Source organism: Schistocerca americana, chromosome 2 (genome assembly GCF_021461395.2).
Source record: "Schistocerca americana isolate TAMUIC-IGC-003095 chromosome 2, iqSchAmer2.1, whole genome shotgun sequence".
NCBI lineage: Eukaryota > Metazoa > Arthropoda > Insecta > Orthoptera > Acrididae > Schistocerca > Schistocerca americana.
The window spans coordinates 905,850,262-905,863,169 of NC_060120.1; positions in this window are offsets into that span (position 1 = coordinate 905,850,262).

Below are 12,908 nucleotides of genomic sequence, written 5' to 3' on the forward strand. Positions count from 1 at the left end.
CTGCCCTGAGCAGATGCAACGAACAAAAGCGAACAAAATGAGATTAAAAAAAAAATATTGGTAGAGCACTTGCCCGCGTAATTCAAAGGTCCGAGTTTGAGTCTCGGCGTGGTACACAGTTTTAATCTGCCAGAAACTTTCCGAACGTAGGTACGTTTGAACATTTTATTTCGGTTGTTCCGATGTGATACATGTACGTTTATGAAATTATCGTTTCTGAGAACGCATGCTGTTACAGCGTGATTACCTATAAATTCCACATTACTGCAATAAATGTTCAAAATGATGTCCGTCAACCTCAATGCATTTGGCAATACGTGTAACGACATTCCTCTCAACACCGAGTAGCTCCCGTTCGTAATGTTCGCACATGCATTGAAAATGTGCTGACGCATGTTGTCAGGCGTTGTCGGTGGATCACGATAGCAAATATCCTTCAACTTTCTCCACAGAAAGAAATCCGGGGACGTCAGATCCGGCGAATGTGCGGGCCATGGTCTGGTGCTTCGACGACCGATCCACCTCTCATGACATATGCTATTTAATACCGCTTCAACCGCACGCGAGCTATGTGCTGGACATCCATCGTGTTGCAAGTACATCGCCATTCTGTCATGCAGTGAAACATCTTGTAATAACATCGGTAGGACATTTCGTAGGAAATCAGCATACACTGCACCATTTAGAGTGCTATCGACAGAATGGGGGCCAATTATCCTACCTCCCATAATGCCGCACCATACATTAACCCGCCAAGGTCGCTGATGTTCCACTTGTCGCAGCCATCGTGGATTTTCCGTTGCCCAATAGTACATATTGTGCCGGTTTACGTTACCGTTGTTGGTGAATGACGCTTCGTCGCTAAATAGAACGCGTGTAAAAAATCTGTCATCGTCCCGTAATTTCTCTTGCGCCCAGTGGCAGAACTGTACACGACGTTCAAAGTCGTCGCCATGCAATTCCTGGTGCATAGAAATATGGTACAGGTCCAGTCGATGTTGATGTAGCATTCTCAACACCGACGTTTTTGACTTTCGCGATTCTCGCGCAATTTGTCTGCTACTGATGTGCGGATTAACCGCGACAGCAGCTAAAACACCTACTTGGGCATCATCATTTGTTGCAGGTCGTGGTTGACGTTTCATATATCACTGAACACTTCCTGTGTCCTTAAATAACGTAACTATCCGGCGAACTGTCCGGACACTTGGGTAATGTCGTTCAGGATACCGAGCAGCATACATAGCACACGATCGTTGGGCATTTTGATCACAATAGTCATACATCAACACGATATCGACCTTTTCCGTAATTAGTAAACCGTCCATTTTAACACGAGTAATGTATTACGAAGCAAATAACGTCCGCACTGGCGGAATGTTACGTGATACCACGTACTTATACGTTTGTGCGTACTACAGCGCCATCTATCACAAAGCGAAAAAAGTGGTCCGACTAAAACATTCGTATTTCTTTACGTACTTACAGGAATATGTAATAAAAATGGGGGTTCCTATTTAAAAAAAACTTAGTTGATATCCGTTTGACCTATAGCAGCGCCATCTAGCGAGCCACCCATAGCGCCATCTGGTTTCCCCCTTCAAGCTAGACGGGTTTCGTTCTTTGTACTTTTTTCGTTTGACGCTTATTTCGTGAGATATTTGGCCCAGCCACTATCAATGGACCACCCTGTATACACTAAACAATGGGCAAGAGTCAGGAATTTCAATTTTCCTCTTCTGTCATCGCCTAGTTCCTTGTTCGGTGCCTCAGAGATGGTAAAATTACATGTTTCTCGGGAAGAATGACTAATAAATTATTTCTAAATTCACCACCCAAGATAAATGGCATGTCTGCTGCTAATCGTGAGGCTGTCCTCTTGGGTGAAAAGTGGGTGCACTCTTCGAAAAACGTCATAAACAGTATGTACTGGTGGGTCCTCTTGTCAGAAACGAGTTTCATGAACTGGAGACCAGTGACCTATCTACTCGCATAGGAATGAGGACTATACACTCGCCCTCGGCCGTTGACGCCTCTGCTGGGTCACAGTTGATGTTGTAGCGAGTGCATGGTTGGAAGCTTGGCGTCAGTGCTGGTTTTGTCTGGGGCTTGATATGTATGCCGACGGTGCCACAAAAAATATAACGGCACCATTGAGTGAACAAGTTTATTTATAAAAGATTAATAGCACAGCTCCTTCAACGTGAGCTGAAACAAGAAAATAAAATATTTCTTGAAATTGAACAATAATACTTCTGGCAACTGAAGATCGGTTAGATGGTCACTGAGATGAAGTACCTTAATCACAAACTTTATTAAAAATCGAGTCCCATAGGACGCTCAGTGTTGAAGTACAAACTGAATCAAAAATTTAGGTACTGTAGGGAGCAAAATCTAAACCCGGCATGTAGCGATGTTAAAGTTAAGCAATAGGAAATTTACAAGTCCTCAAGATATCTGGTGAGGAGGCCAAAGAGGCCATAAGCACTCTAAGTCTGCAGCTGCCAGTTCCCAGATTAACGAAGACAGACTTGAATGGTAACGACATCGTAGAGGCAGTTATCGTGTGAGAGTACTGACTGATGGAATCCTTGCGGAATCGGTGCTCGGCCCAGTAAACTCACTTGGAGACAACTCGTCTGGTCTGCACCAAGCGCTGCCGTAAATACCACTCGGCGCTACGATACAACCGGGCCTACTTTCGATCACGTTTCTTGTAGAAGAGAATGGGTCTGTAAGGTCCGCAGCCTCCAGTGGCGCTTTCATCGGCAGTGGGGGAGAGTAAGAGTGTGGCAGTATGTCTACAGGGAAACTGACCCCTGCACGTTACTCATCTTTGAAGCACAGATGTGATGTTGGTTGCTGATATTGCTGACGTTAAGCCTGAGTATAACAGGGCTAACCTAATGACAGCATCTTGGACTACGGACGTTGTAGAGAAGTCCCATCCCAGGTTTTTATAATGAAATTCTGAAGGATAACCTACACTGATGAGCAAAACCATTAAGATCATTTCTTAATAGCTTGTACCATCTTTGGAACGCAAAGCAGGACATGATTAGGACAAGTCCTCCATAGGTTTCCAGAGGTATGTGACACCATTTGTCTACACAAAACTCCGCAGTCCTTATAAATTACATGGTTTGTGGGTGCGTAAATGACGTCCAATAGAGTCCAAGTTATCGTGCTGGGTGACTCTATCAGGGAATATATCAAGCATGAAGGGATGTAGGTAGTCCACAATACGAGCAGTCTAAGACGCTGCAGTCATGAACTGTGCGGCTGGTCCCGGCGGACGTTCGAGTCCTCCCTCGGTCATGGGTGTGTGTGTTTGTCCTTAGGATAATTTAGGTTAAGTAGTGTGTAAGCTTAGGGACTGATGACCTTAGCAGTTAAGTCCCATAAGAATTAACACACACACAGTCCACAATAATGTTCACTTACTTCACAGCTATCATAGCGTCTGCGGTTACTACCGTAGGTCTCACGGAAACTCAAGTGAATGGCCCTCATAGAATAATGCTGCCCTCACTGGCCTGATCCACTGTGCGATGCTTGTTTCGAGCAGCCGTTTGCGTGGATGAAGGTGCAACCTGACACGATCATCAATCTTGTGTAACAAGAAAATTAGTTTAGCCGAGCTGGCTACACGTTTCCATTGATCTAAAATCCAATCTAGATGGTCACATGCCCACTGGAACCAGAATCAATTATGTCGTTGGGACCGCGCGGAGTGTACGAGTGGTTCGAGGCGCCATGTCATGGTTTGCGCGGCCCCTCCAGTCGAAGTTCAAGTCCTCCCTGGGGGATGAGTATGTGTGTTGTTCTTAGCGTAAGTTATCTCAAGTAGTGTGTAAGTCTAGGGACATACCCTCAGCGGTTTGGTCCCTTAGGAATTCACGCACATTTGAACATTTTTTTCCCTTTTCTCCCTTGTTCCACGCTTGCCGGAAGAACAAGATGTTTCAGCAGTCTGAGAAAATTTAGGACACGGACGAATGTGGACTTCAGCTGAACAATGAACCTGGGAAAGTTCTTGCAGTGAAAGGTTCCACAGACAATACCATCGCGTAAAGTTAGTAACAAAATGCGAATCCATACGCTCAGTTGCTTGCTGCAATGTCGAAGGAAATCCCTTCCACTCTACAGCATATTTAAAGATAAACCGAATTTGAAGACAGTATGTTTCCACGTTCCCACGTAGAAACGAATGATAATTCTGTATATATATAAATACCGATGTGTTTATGAACTGATGGAACAATCACTTCATGCCTAGGAAGGAATCTGGCAAAGTACTGCTAATTCTGGATGGGTACAGGTAACACTGTTCTGATTTTGCAAGTGTAAATCAGATACTTACCTCTCCCTACCTAGCTGTACTACGTAATAATTCAGTCGGGTGCACAACCATGCAGGTGGCAAAGTTACTGGTCTGCAGTTTGGACAACTATTGAGTTCTGCACATAATCGTGCTGCAACTGTGGGTAATGGTACCTCTGGATTTCCGGCCTGTGGGATTTATCAACATGACCCACCCAAATTTCCAGAGCATGTATATGCAATATCCGACAGAGGAACTGGTGATACAATTGACACACAATTGGAAATAGCAGGAAATGTAACACCATAGTGTAATGCAGAGTAACCTAGTAATCCTGCTGTTCCATCCGTAAGCCGTGTTTCTACCCCTATTCCTACACCAGCACCACAGCAAACAAAGCAGCGGCAGCTACATGCAATGCAGGACCATACAGAAGTCGCTGAGAACAGTCTAATAACACCTCTTTTGATGACGTAAGTTCTGTTCCTAAAATTTCAGGATCTATGCCAACTAATAGAAAAACGCAAATTTTGAAGGGTTCTGATGAGCAGTTCAAAAAGAGGGAAAATGAGAGGTCAAACACAAAAGAACGTACCACGAATGAAGGAGCTGAAACCTCCACGCAATTCGTCTTCAGACGATTTACGGTGTAAGAGTAGTACAAATGGTGATAATGAAGCCGACTATGGTATTTGTATTTCATGTGAGGTCTCCTTTTGTGACAAAAAAGGACCCAAGTGTGACTGGATCCAACGCACGGGATGTAAGAAATGGTTGCATGAGGACTGTGGAAATGGTAGTGACTACCGCAGTATTTGTAAAACATAAACTAGATAACACTGAACAACAAATGGAAGCCTTTATCTAGGAATAACAAATAATAAATTTTGTTTCTTTCATACAGTTGCCTTTTCCCTTAGTACAGGTGACATCTCACCCAGCCATCAGTGGGAGATACCAACTGTGCCATATTTTCAATATCACAGTGTATCTATCATTTCTTCAAATACTAGCTAACAAACTCAGCATTTTCCGACTATTCATTTTGCAAATTTTCTATTACAACCGAAAACAAAAAATACTGTGTCTGCAGTGAAGTACTGAAAAGTTTCATTTTCCTGTGCTCGTGAAAACAGCTTTGAAATTATGAAACAGTCGTAGAAAGCAAAATGCACAGGGTACAAATGTATGAGACAGTGTCCAAATTAAGAAATATGATCTCGGACAGTTTGTACAAGTTTCGCGCACCTTCTTCACGCGTCTTCAACGCTAATTTGTAAACGTCTTTATGGAAACTCCTCTTCGTAGTTCTGTAGATTTTCCCTGCAGCCGTTTTGCGCTTCGCAGTTGAAAGGTGTAAAATCGCGGCCAGGTGTCAGGGATTTCCGTAAGTGAGACACACTCCTATAGTCGATTCATCGACTGTAGGATTGTCTTAGTATAAAATAAATGCATTAAAACATCATGCAAGATGCTGCATTTTTTCACGTACGCCAGGGTTTATGATGTGACATTTCTTAAACTGTGTGTCGTACAGTGATGCATTTGCGTCGCTACATTCAACGACGTTTGTGTGTACTATTAGCGAAATATGCTGAGAATAGAAGTACAATAGAAGTAATAAATTTAAACGGCATGCATGGTGCCCAGTTTTTCACGCATCTCATTGTTTATGGCATATCTCCTGAATCATATATGGAACCATGATATACTTTTGTAGGTACAGCTAATGGCATATGTGGATACTTCCTGAGAAGTTTATTGCGAAAACAGTTAGTAGCACAGAAGTACCACATCTATAGGTCATACACGACTACGCAGTTTTTAATGCGTCTCATTGTTTATCACGTATCTTCTGAACTATAATAGGTAGGTGATTCTTACACGCACGGCGTTTGTTGCCTGACAATAAGAGATACGTGTATGAAGTTTGGTGAAAGTCGGTCTAGTGGTTTAGGTGGAGATGTTGTATAACATACACACATACACACACACACACACACACACACACACACATATATATACTCTATATATATATATATATATATATATATATATATATATATATATATATATATATATATATGATACTTGTACTTGTTACTCTTGTCGGTGGTGGTGTTCCAAATTCAACTCTCCAACGTCGGCGTACTGCACTCACATTCTCTGTTTTCCAGTAACGCTTTAGCATCAATTTCCGTTGTTCAAACGATAACGCCATACTCGCTGACAATCCTGGAACAAAAGAAAGTACTGTTATGTTTTTCATCGCCTTCTAAATTATAACCCATAAAATTGTATTTCTGTCTCCTTTAATTAAAGAGATATTCTGTTTCATAGAATGTATACATTATTTTGGGCACCTGGTATATATAAATTAAAGGAGACAGAAATAGAATTTTATGGGTTATAATTTAGAAGGCGATGAAAAACATAACAGTACTTTCTTTTGTTCCAGGATTGTCAGCGAGTATGGCGCTATGGTTTGAACAACGGAAATTGGTGCTAAAGCGTTACTGGAAAACAGAGAATGTGAGTGCGGTACGCCGACGTTGGAGAGTTGAATTTGGAACACCACCACCAACAAGAGTAACAGGTACAAGTATCAGAGATAAGTTTGAAGTCGAAGAAACGGTGCACGATATGGAGAAGGAACATAGCGGACGAAAGAGAAGTTCAACATATAATGAGAGTGTTGATGCAGTAATCCAGGCATACACATGATCCACGAAGAAAGATGTCAGACAAACTGAATTACCAAAGATCAAGTCTTTAAATTTCGGGCGCTTGTCCTTCTGCAAACTTAGAAAAACTATGTGATTAGATCATGAATTAATATAACAAACAGTACTTTAAAGATAATAATTAGATCTGCTTGCAAAAGGATCACAGATAGTCACCACCATAAGCACACCATTAAGTTCATTCCTTTCGTAACCGAAATTTACACAACACTAATGATTCACCTTGAGTTACTTATGAAAAGATCTCGTCCGCCCCTGCGGACAGGCCGGATATTTAACTAAAGGATGGAAGTGCGACTTATACGCGGTGGTACTCGGAACAAACGAGTAGAAAGCAACCGCCAAGCAATTTCGAAAATGATCAGGCTGCAAGCCAGGGCAGAAAACACGCCGAACACTCACAAAATCTCAGCCTGCACGCCAAGGCGACAAGCCCCATCTGCCCCACGTACTAGACCATTTCAGCAACAGTAAACAATTCACGTGACAGACAAATTCAAGTAGTGATTCACCTTTTTGAAGACCATACAAGGCTACTAACTACGTGACTATCTGTATCATAACTGAAAACCAAAGGGAGACATTTACCGAATAAAAGAAGAATTAAAATTACACTGGCTTAAAAAAGCTCTGCTCTTCATATTGAAAGAAAGTCTAAAACCGAAACTGGGCGAAGAGCACACTAATTGATATACTGCATCAAATTAACACTGCAAGGAACCTTTAAAACAAGCAGTAAAACTCTATTCCCTTTTGCATTTGCCGAAATAATTAGACTCCGCTCCGCGGAAACAACACTTCGAAGCTTTAGACTTCGTAAGTTCCGTATAAGACTCTCTTATTCAGAACCATCCTTAACGGATCTCCGGTAGATACAATATGCCACCATAAGTTTCACAAATCTTCACAGGTTAACAGCAGAATATGAATCTTACGTAACTTCATGCTTCCAGTTACGCGATGAGAAGACGTCCAGCATGAGATGACGGGCCCGCTACCATTTCACACGCAAACGCATCGACTAACCAGCACCGTACACCGGGCGCGCGGCAAAACCGCACGGACGGCGAGGCCCAGGCACAGCGGATAGAGAAGAGGGCTTGCCTTAAAAACATGTTGCCCCGTTGAACCCCGACCGGAGAGACCCTACGGCCATATACAAAGCCGGAAAACCATAGGCGGAACAGAAATACAAGACCAGACGAGCGTCGATATCAGCGACACAAGGGGAGCATAACTAGCGGCAGTCGCCGCGGCTCACATATTGCTATGAAGTATTAACGAGAGTTATCTTAACCCAATCATTTTGAGACTTTGTATAAACTTTTGTTACGATAGTTAACGACAGTATGTATTACAATGCCTTATCTGAAATAATTTCTGACGCGGAAAAATTACCAAAATACAGAATTTGTGACTTTCTCTTATAAACAGTTCCCTGATATGTTAATAAGCATTGTGTAGAGGTCACTAAGGAGCATTAAGTAAATGTCAGATCCTTACACAACGAGGTGAACAATATTTTGATGGAAAGACTAAAATATTTAATTAATAGTTCGAATTTCGGAGTTTTGCAGTAGATTTATCTGCTAAATGACACTATTTTCGTTTGTTGTATTGTCTGAATGAGTGAGGGAACGAATGTGGCTTGTGTGTGAAGTACGAATCATATAAATTGTGAATAAGTATGAGTCAGCTTGAGAATCAGATTCTGCTGTCTTCATGTGAGCCACACTGGGGAAAAATGGTATTTGTAAAGTTGCCAGTTTTCCTTAGTTTAAAAATATCAAACTAACTTAAGTCCTCCAGACTATTAAAGTTGGGGTTAATTTTAAAAAGTGGTGTTAATTTGATTTCGTTTGCGTTTTATAAATGTAATTTCTGTGTGTTTTGATTTCAGAATTGGGATTTCTCCAGAAACGAAGAGTATAAGGTTATGAGATTGTAAATAGGAAGCTGAATGACCACAGAGTTATTGGGCCAATCAGAGAACAGATGTGGGATAAGAATTTCACGCGTGAGTCGAGAGGCATCTGTGAGCATTTCCCGTGCCGAGAGGTTACGTGGCCATGAGCTCTACGCGTTTTCGTTGAAACTGACTAATAGTAGTTTTTGGAAGAACTTCATTAGTCGGCAAAAATATGTTCAGTCATGCATGACATTTATGAAAATTTCAGATTTTTGGTGGGAGTTGAAACTTTCTTTTGAACGAAACTGGTGACCTGTGTCACGCAGTGCAGTCGAAGCAGTGAAAGTGATGATCTGCTTAGCATTTCAACGAGGATTCGAATTGTTAAACAACTGATAGAAATTGCTTTATTTTTTGCAAAAACATATCTGACTTGAAATATTAAAACTGGCCACTAGAAATATCATCTGCTCTTTACGAAAGCATTAGTACAAACTGTGCTATGTCCTTTCAACTCTGGAACCTTGTGGCCAATGCATGTACTGAAAGTGACAGTACAGTACAAAATTTCAACCAAAGATCTTACTTGATTATATATATATATATATATATATATATATATATATATATATATATATATATATATATATAAATTACAGCGTTTAAGATTAATATTTCTATTATTTACCCCATTCCCTTAAATGGCACAAAATGCATATACTGTATTTATAAATTAATTTATTCCTATTCAAGAATTCATCTATGGTACAGAAGGAGTAGTCAAGGAGATACGATTTCAAATTATTTTTGAAGCTATTACTACTGTCTGCCAGACATTTTATTTCGTCTGGTAATTTGCCGAAAATTTTTATAGCAGAATATTTTACCCCTTTCTGTGCCAAAGATAGGTTGAGTAAAGGAGAGTGTAAGTCTTTCTCTTTTCTGGTATCATAATCATGAAGGTCACTGTTGTTTCTAAACCGGTCCATGTTGCTGAGAACAAATTTCATTAGTGAGTAAATGTACTGTGAATGTGTTGTAAGAGTTCCCAATCTCTTAAAAAGATGCCTACAAGATGTGCGACTATGAACCCCACACATTATTCCAACCACTTCCTTTTGAGCAGTGAATACTTTTTGAATGTTGAGTTGCCCCAAAATATTACTGTGTATGACATCAGAGAGTGAAAGTATTCAAAGTATGTTAGCTTACTAATTTCTATATCCTCAAAATTGGCAATTATTCTGACTGGAAAAGTCGCTGAACCTAGTCACTTTAGAAGATCCAAAATATAAATTTTCCAATTAAGGTTCTCATCTATATGTACACCCAAAAACTCTACCCGGTCTACTGACTTCTGTTGATGTGTTATATTTATTGAAGGAAATGTACTTTTTGCAGTAGAAAATTGGATGTATTGTGTTTTTTCAAAGTTCAGAGCAAGCCGATTTACAGAAAATCAGTTGATGACTTTTCCAATGACCTTATTTGTACCATTTTCAAATGTAGTTTCTTTTACTGGATTAATAATAATGCTTGTATCATCAGCAAACAGTGTCAGTTCAGCTTCCGTTTTCAGATAGGAAGGGAGGTCGTTCACACACATCAAGAACAGAAAGGGACCCATGATTGAACCCTGTGGAACACCTAATGTAATTCCACCGCAGCTAGAGGAAGTGGCAAACTTATTTAAATCACTTGACCCATATAAGGAAACTTTTTGCTTCCTGTTCTGTAAGTATGACTTAAACGACTCATATGCTATTTCATTTATACCACAGAATTGTAATTTCTGTAACATAATGTCATGGTTCACACAATCAAATGCTTTGGACAAGTCACAGAAAATTCCTATTGATGACATTTTACTATTTTTACTATTTTATTCATCCAGCCTCCGCAATACTGAATGGTACCTGTCCATCAGTATACGATGTCTGCCTGGTCTTGCTTTAACTGTGGTTGTTCCTTCATGCTTCCGCTTCATAGTCACATCCAGCAGTGGAACTGGGCAGCGTAAAAGGGCTAAAGTGTCTCTCATGGATTTGTTACTCGGGTCACATCAAATTATCAGACCTCGTTTGAAGTCACTGAGCCCTCCCAATCGACCCGTTCTGCTGTTTCTACTTCACTACTGACGACATACACCATTACGCCTCCTCTGATACTGGCTCCCCTGACTTCTCACGTACAGTTCGGTTTTACATAATGGTGTTTGGGTATTTTTGATCAGATAATATAACTACAACCAGAATCAATAAAAGTAGCTCACTTTGTCAGTATAATACAGTTAAATAACGCTGCGAATCCTCATGACACGTGTAGTGCAACAAGTTTTCTACAGCTTTTCACAGCTGAGGAACATTATACGTCGCTTCATGGCAGGCAGTGCTTCTGAAGAACTCACTAAGGTGAGCACTTTCGATGTAATCTGAAAGCAAAGCTGCCCTCTAACAACACAAAAGTTCGGTAGTTTTAGTGCACAAAATAAATCACTTAGTAAATGGTAGGATTATTGGTAGTATTGGTAGAATTGGTAGGGAAAGAAACATAAATTAATGTGTAAGAGGAATCTGGGAGCTGACGACTTCTCTTTGTTTTTTTTTTTCTGTTTGGTTGTTTGTTTTGCAAATAATTAGGACCGCACATCGTTCAGTGTTAGTTCATTGTATATATCATGTCCTTAGAAAATATAAATTCTATTCTATAATATAAAAAAAATTTGCTACTCGAGTAACTTCTGCACCGGCCACTGGGGCCGACCGGTTCTAGGCTCTTCAGTCTGGAACCACGAGGCTGCTATGGTCGCAAGTTCGAGTCCTGCCTCAGGAATGGATGTGTGTGATGTCCTTAGGTTAGTTAGGTTAACTTAGTTCTCAGTCTAGGGGACTGATGACCTCAGATGTAAAGTCCCATAGTGCTTAGAGCCGTAACTTCTGCACTTTCATGTAACCAAACCAATTACTTTTGATGCAAATACAGTTTACATTCACAAACACAAAAAAATCGGTATAATTATTGTTGTTATTTTGTACTCAGTAGAACATTCTTCATCATGATCAAAGACAAGAGTTTCCTGTTATAACTGATAAGTTCGAAACTAGTTTAGCAATAACAGGAACATGTTTTATATAAGCTGGACGAAATATTGAAGCGATGTTCGATGTATTTTAATTTTTTGTGTCATTTTAAAGTTACTTTTTTTTTTGAGGAATTGCGTTTTCTAGCGCTGTATGATAAATCTGTACTTTTTTCTTTATTTTTACTACATACAAACCAACAATTTTCGAACAAAACCCATATTAAACATTGACTATTTGTTTTGCTGTAAATGCTGTTTATTCTTAAATAACAGACAGGAGGATATCTATGTAGAACAAAAATGTTCTGCAGATTACCCAGCCTTTTATATATCCTCACTCAGTATCAACAAAGTTCACCGCTTCCGGCTTTTAGGGGGATCTAGTAAGATAATGACTGCATTTGTCAAGAATGCGACCATTATGAGGTAACGCCGTATAGGTATGCAACACACCCTACGTACAGGTAGTGCAGGTATGACCTTAACTGACGAAAATACTAGGAAAACTACCATAGTCTACGCCACTGATGTTAGCCTACGATACTGTTACAACTCTAGCTGAAACACAAAAGATATATCTGGGCCACCGAGCGGATCGTAAGATGTGCAGAGGTCTTTCGAAGACTGTATCGCATCGCCCGCCCAGTTATTGCTTGCAGTCCCAGTTTGCGCTGAAATGTAGCAGCACTCAGCTCCCCTGTCGAGATGGATGTAGAGCCAGCGAGAAGCCCTGTAACTCGCCACGCAGCTTGCCCTGGCGAATCTCTCATAGTCCGAATGCCTGCCGTGCCAGCGAGTGTGAGCGAGGGCACCAGCAACCCACAGCAAATGGCGCTGCGCCGTATCTCG